Source organism: Pristiophorus japonicus, unplaced genomic scaffold (assembly GCF_044704955.1).
Source record: "Pristiophorus japonicus isolate sPriJap1 unplaced genomic scaffold, sPriJap1.hap1 HAP1_SCAFFOLD_71, whole genome shotgun sequence".
Classification (NCBI taxonomy): domain Eukaryota; kingdom Metazoa; phylum Chordata; class Chondrichthyes; family Pristiophoridae; genus Pristiophorus; species Pristiophorus japonicus.
This window is the reverse complement of record NW_027254624.1, coordinates 185760-197706: the sequence shown is the minus strand read 5'-3', so window position 1 is coordinate 197706 and position 11947 is coordinate 185760.

Here is an 11947-nt window from a genome sequence, read left to right as displayed (position 1 = left end):
GCACTCACTGGTTCCCGTCCCCTGAAGGTGCTGACTCTGGCTGGGTTCATTTCTACACTCACTGGTTCCCCTCCCCTGAAGGTACTGACTCTGGCTCGATTCAGTTCCACACTCACTGGTTCCCCTCCCCTGAAGGTGTTGACTCTGGCTGGGTTCATTTCTACACTCACTGGTTCCCCTCCCCTGAAGGTACTGACCCTGGCTGGATTCAGTTCTACACTCACTGGTTCCCCTCCCCTGAAGGTACTGACTCTGGCTGGGTTCAGTTCTACACTCACTTGTTCCCCTCCCCTGAAGGTACTGGCTCTGGCTGGGTTCAGTTCTACACTCACTGGTTCCCCTCCCCTGAAGGTACTGACTCTGGCTGGATTCAGTTCTACATTCACTGGTTCCATTCCCCTGAAGGTACTGACTCTGGCTGGGTTCAGTTCTACACTCACTGGTTCCCCTCCCCTGAAGGAGCTGACTCTGGCTGGGTTCATTTCTACACTCACTGGTTCCCCTCCCCTGAAGGTGTTCACTCTGTCTGGGTTCTGTTCTACACTCACTGGTTCCCCTCCTCTGAAGGTACTGACTCTGGCTGGGTTCAGTTCTACACTCACTGGTTCCCCTCCCCTTATGTTACTGACTCTGGCTGGGTTCAGTTCTACACTCACTGGTTCCCCTCCCCTGAAGGTACTGTCACTGGCTGGGTTCAGTTCTACACTCACTGGTTCCCCTCCCCTGAAGGTACTGACTCTGGCTGGGTTCAGTTCTGCACTCACTGGTTCCCCTCCCCTTAAGTAACTGACTCTGGCTGGGTTCAGTTCTACACTCACTGGTTCCCCTCCCCTTAAGTTACTGACTCTGGCTGGGTTCAGTTCTACACTCACTGGTTCCCTCCCCCTGAAGGCACTGACTCTGTCTGTGTTCAGTTCTACACTCACTGGTTCCCCTCCTCTGAAGGTGCTGACTCTGTCTGGGTTAATTTCTACACTCACTGGTTCCCCTCCCCTGAAGGTACTGTCTCTGGCTGGATTCAGTTCTACACTCACTGGTTCCCCTCCACTGAAGGTGTTGACTCTAGCTGGGTTCATTTCTACACTCACTGGTTCCCCTCCCATGAAGGTACTGACACTGGCTGGGTTCAGTTCTCCACTCACTGGTACCCCTCCCCTGAAGGTACTGACTCTGACTGGGTTCAGTTCTACACTCACTGGTTCCCCTCCCCTTAAAGTACTGACTCTGGATGGGTTCAGTTCTACACTCACTGGTTCCCCTCCCCTGAAGGTACTGACTCTGGCTGGGTTCAGTTCTACACTCACTGGTTCCCCTCCCCTGAAGGTACTGACTCTGGCTGGGTTCAGTTATACACTCACTGGTTCTCCTCCCCTGAAGGTACTGACTATGGCTGGGTTCAGTTCTACACTCACTGGTTCCCCTCCCCTGATGGTACTGACTCTGGCTGGGTTCAGTTCTACACTCACTGGTTCCCTCCCCCTGAAGGTGCTGACTCTGGCTGGGTTCATTTCTACACTCACTGTTTCCCCTCCGCTGAAGGTACTGACTCTGGCTAGAATCAGTTCTACACTCACTGGTTCCCCTTCCCTGAAGGTGTTGACTCTGGCTGGGTTCATTTCTACACTCACTGGTTCCCCTCCCCTGAAGGTACTGACACTGGCTGGGTTCAGTTCTATACTCACTGGTTCCCCTCCCCTGAAGGTGCTGACTCTGGCTGGGTTCAGTTCTACACTCACTGGTTCCCCTCCCCTTAACTTACTGATTCTGGCTGGGTTCATTTCTGCACTCACTGGTTCCCCTCCCCTGAAGGTACTGACTCTGGCTGGGTTCAGTTCTACACTCACTGGTTCCCCACCCCTGAAGGTACTGACTCTGGCTGGGTTCAGATCTACACTCACTGGTTCCCCTCCCCTTTACTTACTGATTCTGGCTGGGTTCATTTCTGCACTCACTGGTTCCCCTCCCCTTAAGTTACTGACTCTGGCTGGGTTCAGTTCTACACTCACTGGTTCCCCTCCCCTGAAGGTACTGACACTGGCTGGGTTCAGTTCTACACTCACTGGTTCCCCTCCCCTGAAGGTACTGACTCTGGCTGGGTTCAGTTCTACACTCACTGGTTCCCCTCCCCTTAAGTTACTGACTCTGGCTGGGTTAAGTTCTACACTCACTGGTTCCCCTCCCCTTAAGTTACTGACTCTGGCTGGCTTCAGTTCTACACTCATTGGTTCCCTCCCCCTGAAGGTGCTGACTCTGGCTGGGTTCATTTCTACACTCACTGTTTCCCCTCCCCTGAAGGTACTGACTCTGTCTGGGTTCAGTTCTACACTCACTGGTTCCCCTCCTCTGAAGGTGCTGACTCTGTCTGGGTTAATTTCTACACTCACTGGTTCCCCTCCCCTGAAGGTACTGTCTCTGGCTGGATTCAGTTCTACACTCACTGGTTCCCCTCCACTGAAGGTGTTGACTCTAGCTGGGTTCATTTCTACACTCACAGGTTCCCCTCCCATGAAGGTACTGACACTGGCTGGGTTCAGTTCTCCACTCACTGGTTCCCCTCCCCTGAAGGTACTGACTCTGACTGGGTACAGTTCTACACTCACTGGTTCCCCTCCCCTTAAAGTACTGACTCTGGATGGGTTCAGTTCTACACTCACTGGTTCCCCTCCCCTGAAGGTACTGACTCTGGCTGGGTTCAGTTCTACACTCACTGGTTCCCCTCCCCTGAAGGTACTGACTCTGGCTGGGTTCAGTTATACACTCACTGGTTCTCCTCCCCTGAAGGTACTGACTATGGCTGGGTTCAGTTCTACACTCACTGGTTCCCCTCCCCTGATGGTACTGACTCTGGCTGGGTTCAGTTCTACACTCACTGGTTCCCTCCCCCTGAAGGTGCTGACTCTGGCTGGGTTAATTTCTGCACTCACTGTTTCCCCTCCGCTGAAGGTACTGACTCTGGCTAGAATCAGTTCTACACTCACTGGTTCCCCTTCCCTGAAGGTGTTGACTCTGGCTGGGTTCATTTCTACACTCACTGGTTCCCCTCCCCTGAAGGTACTGACACTGGCTGGGTTCAGTTCTATACTCACTGGTTCCCCTCCCCTGAAGGTGCTGACTCTGGCTGGGTTCAGTTCTACACTCACTGGTTCCCCTCCCCTTAACTTACTGATTCTGGCTGGGTTCATTTCTGCACTCACTGGTTCCCCTCCCCTGAAGGTACTGACTCTGGCTGGGTTCAGTTCTACACTCACTGGTTCCCCTCCCCTGAAGGTACTGACTCTGGCTGGGTTCAGATCTACACTCACTGGTTCCCCTCCCCTTAACTTACTGATTCTGGCTGGGTTCATTTCTGCACTCACTGGTTCCCCTCCCCTGAAGGTACTGACTCTGGCTGGGTTCAGTTCTACACTCACTGGTTCCCCTCCACTGAAGTTACTGACTGTGGCTGGGTTCAGTTCTACACTCACTGGTTCCCCTCCCCTGAAGGTACTGACACTGGCTGGGTCCAGTTCTACACTCACTGGTTCCCCTCCCCTTAAGTTACTGACTCTGGCTGGGTTCATTTCTACACTCACTGGTTCCCCTCCCCTGAAGGTACTGACTCTGGCTGGGTTCAGTTCTACACTCACTGGTTCCCCTCCCCTGAAGGTACTGACCCTGGCTGGGTTCAGTTCTACACTCACTTGTTCCCCTCCCCTGAAGGTACTGGCTCTGGCTGGATTCAGTTCTACATTCACTGGTTCCCCTCCCCTGAAGGAGCTGACTCTGGCTGGGTTAATTTCTACACTCACTGGTTCCCCTCCCCTGAAGGAGTTCACTCTGTCTGGGTTCTGTTCTACACTCACTGGTTCCCCTCCTCTGAAGGTACTGACTCTGGCTGGGTTCAGTTCTACACTCACTGGTTCCCCTCCCCTTAAGTTACTGACTCTGGCTGGGTTCAGTTCTACACTCACTGGTACCCCTCCCCTGAAGGTACTGACACTGGCTGGGTTCAGTTCTACACTCACTGGTTCCCCTCCCCTGAAGATACTGACTCTGGCTGGGTTCAGTTCTACACTCACTGGTTCCCCTCCCCTTAAGTTACTGACTCTGGCTGGGTTCAGTTCTACACTCACTGGTTCCCCTCCCCTTAAGTTACTGACTCTGGCTGGGTTCATTTCTACACTCACTGGTTCCCCTCCCCTGAAGGTACTGACTCTGGCTGGGTTCAGTTCTACACTCACTGGTTCTCCTCCCCTGAAGGTACTGGCTCCGGCTGGGTTCAGTTCTACACTCACTGGTTCCCCTCCCGTGAAGGGGTTGACTCTGGCTGGGTTCAGTTCCACACTCACTGGTTCCCCTCCCCTGAAGTTGCTGACTCGGCTGGGTTCATTTCTACACTCACTGGTTCCCCTCCCCTTAAGTTACTGACTCTGGCTGGGTTCAGTTCTACACTCACTGGTTCTCCTCCCCTGAAGGTACTGGCTCTGGCTGGGTTCAGTTCTACACTCACTGGTTCCCCTCCCCTGAAGGTGCTGACTCTGGCTGGGTTAATTTCTACACTCACTGGTTCCCCTCCCCTGAAGGTACTGACTCTGGCTGGATTCAGTTCTACACTCACTGGTTCCCCTCCCCTGAAGGGGTTGACTCTGTCTGGGTTCAGTTCTACACTCACTGGTTCCCCTCCTCTGAAGGTACTGACTCTGTCTGGGTTCAGTTCTACACTCACTGGTTCCCCTCCCCTGAAGGTACTGACACTGGCTGGGTCCATTTCTACATTCACTGGTTCCCCTCCCCTTAAGTTACTGACTCTGGCTGGGTTCAGTTCTACACTCACTGGTTCCCCTCCCCTTAAGTTACTGACTCTGGCGGGGTTCATTTCTACACTCAATGGTTCCCCTCCCCTGAAGGTACTGACTGTGGCTGGGTTCAGTTCTACACTCACTGGTTCCCCTCCCCTGAAGGTACTGACTCTGGCTGGATTCAGTTCTACATTCACTGGTTCCCCTCCCCTGAAGGTACTGACTCTGGCTGGGTTCAGTTCTACACTCACTGGTTCCCCTCCCCTGAAGGTGCTGACTCTGGCTGGGTTCATTTCTACACTCACTGGTTCCCCTCCCCTTAAGTTACTGACTCTGGCTGGGTTCATTTCTACACTCACTGGTTCCCCTCCCCTTAAGTTACTGACTCTGGCTGGGTTCATTTCTACACTCACTGGTTCCCCTCCCCTTATGTTACTGACTCTGGCTGGGTTCATTTCTACACTCATTGGTTCCCCTCCCCTGAAGGTACTGACGCTGGCTGGGTTCAGTTCTACACTCACTGGTACCCCTCCCCTTAAGTTACTGACTCTGGCTGGGTTCAGTTCTACACTCACTGGTTCCCCTCCACAGAAGGTGTTGACTCTGTCTGGGTTCAGTTCTACACTCACTGGTTCCCCTCCCCTGAAGGTACTGACTCTGGCTGGGTTCAGTTCTATACTCACTGGTTCCCCTCCCCTCAAGTTACTGGCTCTGGCTGGGTTCAGTTCTACACTCACTGGTTCCCCTCCCCTTAAGTTACTGACTCTGGCTGGGTTCAGTTCTACACTCACTGGTTCCCCTCCCCTGAAGGTACTGACTCTGGCTGGGTTCAGTTCTACACTCACTGGTTCCCCTCCCCTGAAGGTAGTGACTCTGGCTGGGTCCAGTTCTACACTCACTGGTTCCCCTCCCCTTAAGTTACTGACTCTGGCTGGGTTCAGTTCTACACTCACTGGTTCCCCTCCCCTTAAGTTACTGACTCTGGCTGGGTTCATTTCTACACTCACTGGTTCCCCTCCCCAGAAGGTGCTGACTTTGGCTGGGTTCATTTCAACACTCACTGGTTCCCCTCCCCTTAAGTTACTGACTCTGGCTGGATTCAGTTCTACACTCACTAATGCCCCTCCCCTGAAGGTACTGACTCTGGCTGGGTCCAGTTCTACACTCACTGGTTCCCCTCCCCTTAAGTTACTGACTCTGGCTGGGTTCAGTTCTACACTCACTGGTTCCCCTCCCCTTAAGTTACTGACTCTGGCTGGGTTCATTTCTACACTCACTGGTTCCCCTCCCCTGAAGGTGTTGACTCTGTCTGGGTTCAGTTCTACATTCACTGGTTCCCCTTCCCTGAAGGTAATGACTCTGGCTGGGTTCAGTTCTACACTCACTGGTTCCCCTCCCCTGAAGGTACTGACTCTGGCTGGGTTCAGTTCTACACTCACTGGTTCCCCTCCCCTGAAGGTGCTGACTTTGGCTGGGTTCATTTCTACACTCACTGGTTCCCCTCCCCTTAAGTTACTGACTCTGGCTGGATTCAGTTCTACACTCACTAATGCCCCTCCTCTGAAGGTACTGACACTGGCTGGGTTCAGTTCTACACTCACTGGTTCCCCTCCCCTGAAGGTACTGACTCTGGCTGGGTTTAATTCTACACTCACTGGTTCCGCTCCCCTTAAGTTACTGACTCTGGCTGGGCTCAGTTCTACACTCACTGGTTCCCCTCCCCTGAAGGTACTGACTCTGGCTGGGTTCAGTTCTACACTCACTGGTTCCCCTCCCCTGAAGGTGCTGACTTTGGCTGGGTTCATTTCTACACTCACTGGTTCCCCTCCCCTGAAGTTACTGACTCTGGCTGTATTCAGTTCTACACTCACTGGTTCCCCTCCCCTGAAGGTGTTGACTCTGTCTGGGTTCAGTTCTACACTCACTGGTTCCCCTCCTCTGAAGGTACTGACTCTGGCTGGGTTCAGTTCTACACTCACTGGTTCCGCTCCCCTTAAGTTACTGACTCTGGCTGGGTTCAGTTCTACACTCACTGGTTCCCCTCCCCTTAAGTTACTGACTCTGGCTGGGTTCAGTTCTACACTCACTGGTTCCCCTCCCCTGAAGGGACTGACTCTGGCTGGGTTCAGTTCTACACTCACTGGTTCCCCTCCCCTGAAGGTACTGACTCTGGCTGGTTTCAGTTCTACGCTCACTGGTTCCCCTCCCCTGAAGGTGTTGACTCTGTCTGGGTTCAGTTCTACACTCACTGGTTCCCCTCCCCTGAAGGTACTGTCACTGGCTGGGTTCAGTTCTACACTCACTGGTTCCCTCCCCTGAAGGTACGGACTCTGGCTGGGTTCATTTCTACACTCACTGGTTCCCCTCCCCTTAAGTTACTGACTCTGGCTGAGTTCAGTTCTACACTCACTGTTTCCCCTCCCCTTAAGTTACTGACTCTGGCTGGGTTCATTTCTACACTCACTGGTTCCCCTCCACTGAAGGTACTGACACTGGCTGGGTTCAGTTCTACACTCACTGGTTCCCCTCCCCTGAAGGTACTGACTCTGGCTGGGTTCAGTTCTACACTCACTGGTTCCCCTCCCCTTAAGTTACTGACTCTGGCTGGGTTCAGTTCTACACTCACTGGTTCACCTCCCCTTAAGTTACAGACTCTGGCTGGGTTCAGTTCTACACTCACTGGTTCCCCTCCCCTTAAGTTACTGACTCTGGCTGGGTTCATTTCTACACTCACTGGTTCCCCTCCCCTGAAGGTGTTGACTCTCTCTGGGTTCAGTTCTACACTCACTGGTTCCCCTCCCCTGAAGGTACTGACACTGGCTGGGTCCAGTTCTACACTCACTGGTTCCCCTCCCCTTAAGTTACTGACTCTGGCTGGGTTCAGTTCTACACTCACTGGTTCCCCTCCCCTTAAGTTACTGACTCTTGCTGGGTTCATTTCTACACTCAATGGTTCCCCTCCCCTGAAGGTACTGACTGTGGCTGGGTTCAGTTCTACACTCACTGGTTCCCCTCCCCTGAAGCTACTGACTCTGGCTGGGTTCAGTTCTACAATCACTGGTTCCCCTCCCCTGAAGGTACTGACTCTGGCTGGGATCAGTTCTACACTCACTGGTTCCTCTCCCCTGAAGGTGCTGACACTGGCTGGGTTCAGTTCTGCACTCACTGGTTCCTCTCCCCTGAAGGTACTGACTCTGGCTGGGTTCAGTTCTACACTCACTGGTTCTGCTCCCCTTAAGTTACTGACTGTGGCTGGGTTCAGTTCTACACTCACTGGTTCCCCTCCCCTTAAGTTACTGACTCTGGCTGGGTTCAGTTCTACACTCACTGGTTACCCTCCCCTGAAGGTGTTGACTCTGTCTGGGTTCAGTTCCACACTCACTGGTTCCCCTCCCCTGAAGGTACTGACATTGGCTGGGTTCAGTTCTACACTCACAGGTTCCCCTCCCCTGAAGGTACTGACTCTGGCTGGGTTCAGTTCTACACTCACTGGTTCCCCTCCCCTTAAGTTACTGACTCTGGCTGGGTTCAGTTCGACACTCACTGGTTCCCCTCCCCTTAAGTTACTGACTCTGGCTGGCTTCATTTCTACACTCACTGGTTCACCTCCCCTGAAGGTACTGACTCTGGCTGGGTTCAGTTCTACACTCACTGATTCCCCTCCCCTTAAGTTACTGACTCTGGCTGGGTTCAGTTCTACACTCACTGGTTCCCCTCCCCTGAAGGTGTTGACTCTGTCTGGGTTCAGTTCTACACTCACTGGTTCCCTCCCCTTAAGTTACTGACTCTGGCTGGGTTCAGTTCTACACTCACTGGTTCCCCTCCCCTTAAGTTACTGACTCTGGCTGGGTTAATTTCTAAACTCACTGGTTCCCCTCCCCTGAAGGTACTGACTCTGGCTGGGTTCAGTTCTACACTCACTGGTTCCCCTCCCCTGAAGGTACTGACTCTGGCTGGGTTCAGATCTACACTCACTGGTTCCCCTCCCCTGAAGGGGTTGACTCTGTCTGGGATCAGTTCTACACTCACTGGTTCCCCTCCTCTGAAGGTACTGACTCTGGCTGGGTTCAGTTCTACACTCACTGGTTCCCCTCCCCTTAAGTTACTGACTCTGGCTGGGTTCAGTTCTACACTCACTGGTTCCCCTCCCCTGAAGGTGTTGACTCTGTCTGGTTTCAGTTCTACACTCACTGGTTCCCCTCCCCTGAAGGTACTGACACTGGCTGGGTCCAGTTCTACACTCACTGGTTCTCCTCCCCTTAATTACTGACTCTGGCTGGGTTCATTTCTACACTCACTGGTTCCCCTACCCTGAAGGTACTGACTCTGGCTGGGTTCAGTTCTACACTCACTGGTTCCTCTCCCCTGAAGGTACTGGCTCTGGCTGGGTTCAGTTCTACATTCACTGGTTCCCCTCCCCTGAAGGTACTGACTCTGGCTGGGTTCAGTTCTACATTCACTGGTTCCCCTCCCCTGAAGGTACTGACTCTGGCTGGATTCAGTTCTACACTCACTGGATCCCCTCCCCTGAAGGTGTTGACTCTGTCTGGGTTCAGTTCTACACTCACTGGTTCCCCTCCTCTGATGGTACTGACTCTGGCTGGGTTCAGTTCTACACTCACTGGTTCCCCTCCCATAAAGTTACTGACTCTGGCTGGGTTCAGTTCTACACTCACTGGTTCCCCTCCCCTGAAGGTACTGACTCTGGCTGGGTTCAGTTCTACACTCACTGGTTCCCCTCCCCTGAAGGTACTGACTCTGGCTGGGTTCAGTTCTACACTCACTGGTTCCGCTCCCCTGAAGGTACTGACTCTGGCTGGGTTCAGTTCTACACTCACTGGTTCCCCTCCCCTGAAGGTGCTGACTTTGGCTGGGTTCATTTCTACACTCATTGGTTCCCCTCCCCTGAAGGTACTGACTCTGGCTGGATTCAGTTCTACACTCACTGGTTCCCCTCCCCTGAAGGTGTTGACTCTGTCTGGGTTCAGTTCTACACTCACTGGTTCCCCTCCCCTGAAGGTACTGACTCTGGCTGGGTTCAGTTCTACACTCACAGGTTCCCCTCCTCTGAAGGTACTGACTCTGGCTGGGTTCAGTTCTACACTCACTGGTTCCCCTCCCCTTAAGTTACTGACTCTGGCTGGATTCAGTTCTACATTCACTAATGCCCCTCCTCTGAAGGTACTGACACTGGCTGGGTTCAGTTCTACACTCACTGGTTCCTCTCCCCTGAAGGTACTGACTCTGGCTGGGTTTAGTTCTACACTCACTGGTTCCGCTCCCCTTAAGTTACTGACTCTGTCTGGGTTCAGTTCTACACTCACTGGTTCCCCTCCCCTTAAGTTACTGACTCTGGCTGGGTTCAGTTCTACACTCACTGGTTCCCCTCCCCTGAAGGTACTGACTCTGGCTGGGTTCATTTCTACACTCACTGGTTCCCCTCCCCTGAAGTTACAGACTCGGGCTGGATTCCGTTCTACACTCACTGGTTCCCCTCCCCTGAAGGTACTGACTCTGGCTGGATTCAGTTCTACACTCACTGGTTCCCCTCCCCTGAAGGTGTTGACTCTGTCTGGGTTCAGTTCTACACTCACTGGTTCCCCTCCTCTGAAGGTACTGACTCTGGCTGGGTTCAGTTCTACACTCACTGGTTCACCTCCCCTTAAGTTACTGACTCTGGCTGGGTTCAGTTCTACACTCACTAATTCCCCTCCTCTGAAGGTACTGACACTGGCTGGGTTCAGTTCTACACTCACTGGCTCTCCTCCCCTGAAGGTGTTGACTCTGGCTGGGTTCAGTTCTACACTCACTGGTTCCTCTCCCCTGAAGGTACTGACTCTGGCTGGGTTTAGTTCTACACTCACTGGTTCCGCTCCCCTTAAGTTACTGACTCTGGCTGGGTTCAGTTCTACACTCACTGGTTCCCCTCCCCTTAAGTTACTGACTCTGGCTGGGTTCAGTTCTACACTCACTGGTTCCCCTCCCCTGAAGGTGTTGACTCTGTCTGGGTTCAGTTCTACACTCACTGGTTCCCCTCCCCTGAAGGTACTGACACTGGCTGGGTTCAGTTCTACACTCACTGGTTCCCTCCCCTGAAGGTACTGACTCTGGCTGGGTTCAGTTCTACAGTCACTGGTTCCCCTCCCCTTAAGTTACTGACACTGGCTGGGTTCAGTTCTGCACTCACTGTTTCCCCTCCCCTTAAGTTACTGACTCTGGCTGGGTTCATTTCTACACTCACTGGTTCCCCTCCCCTGAAGGTACTGACTCTGGCTGGGTTCAGTTCTACACTCACTGGTTCCTCTCCCCAGAAGGTACTGACTCTGTCTGGGTTCAGTTCTACACTCACTGGTTCCCCTCCCCTGAAGGTGCTGACTCTGGCTGGGTTAATCTCTACACTCACTGGTTCCCCTCCCCTGAAGGTACTGACTCTGGCTGGATTCAGTTCTACACTCACTGGTTCCCCTCCCCTGAAGGTGTTGACTCTAGCTGGGTTCATTTCTACACTCACTGGTTCCCCTCCCATGAAGGTACTGACACTGGCTGGGTTCAGTTCTCCACTCACTGGTTCCCCTCCCCTGAAGGTACTGACTCTGAATGGGTTCAGTTCTACACTCACTGGTTCGCCTCCCCTGAAGGTACTGACTCTGGCTGGGTTCAGTTCTACAATCATTGGTTCCCCTCCCCTGAAGGTGTTGACTCTGGCTGGGTTCATTTCTACACTCACTGGTTCCCCTCCCCTGAAGGTACTGACACTGGATGGGTTCAGTTCTATACTCACTGGTTCCCCTCCCCTGAAGGTACTGACTCTGGCTGGGTTCAGATCTACACTCACTGGTTCCCCTCCCCTGAAGGTACTGACTCTGGCTGGATTCAGTTCTACACTCACTGGTTCCCCTCCCCTGAAGGTGTTGACTCTGGCTGGTTTCATTTCTACACTCACTGGTTCCCCTCCCCTGAAGGTACTGACTCTGGCTGGATTCAGTTCTACACTCACTGGTTCCCCTCCCCTGAAGGGGTTGACTCTGTCTGGGTTCAGTTCTACACTCACTGGTACCCCTCCCCTGAAGGTACTGACACTGGCTGGGTCCAGTTCTACACTCACTGGTTCACCTCCCCTTAAGTTACTGACTCTGGCTGGGTTCAGTTCTACACTCACTGGTTCCCCT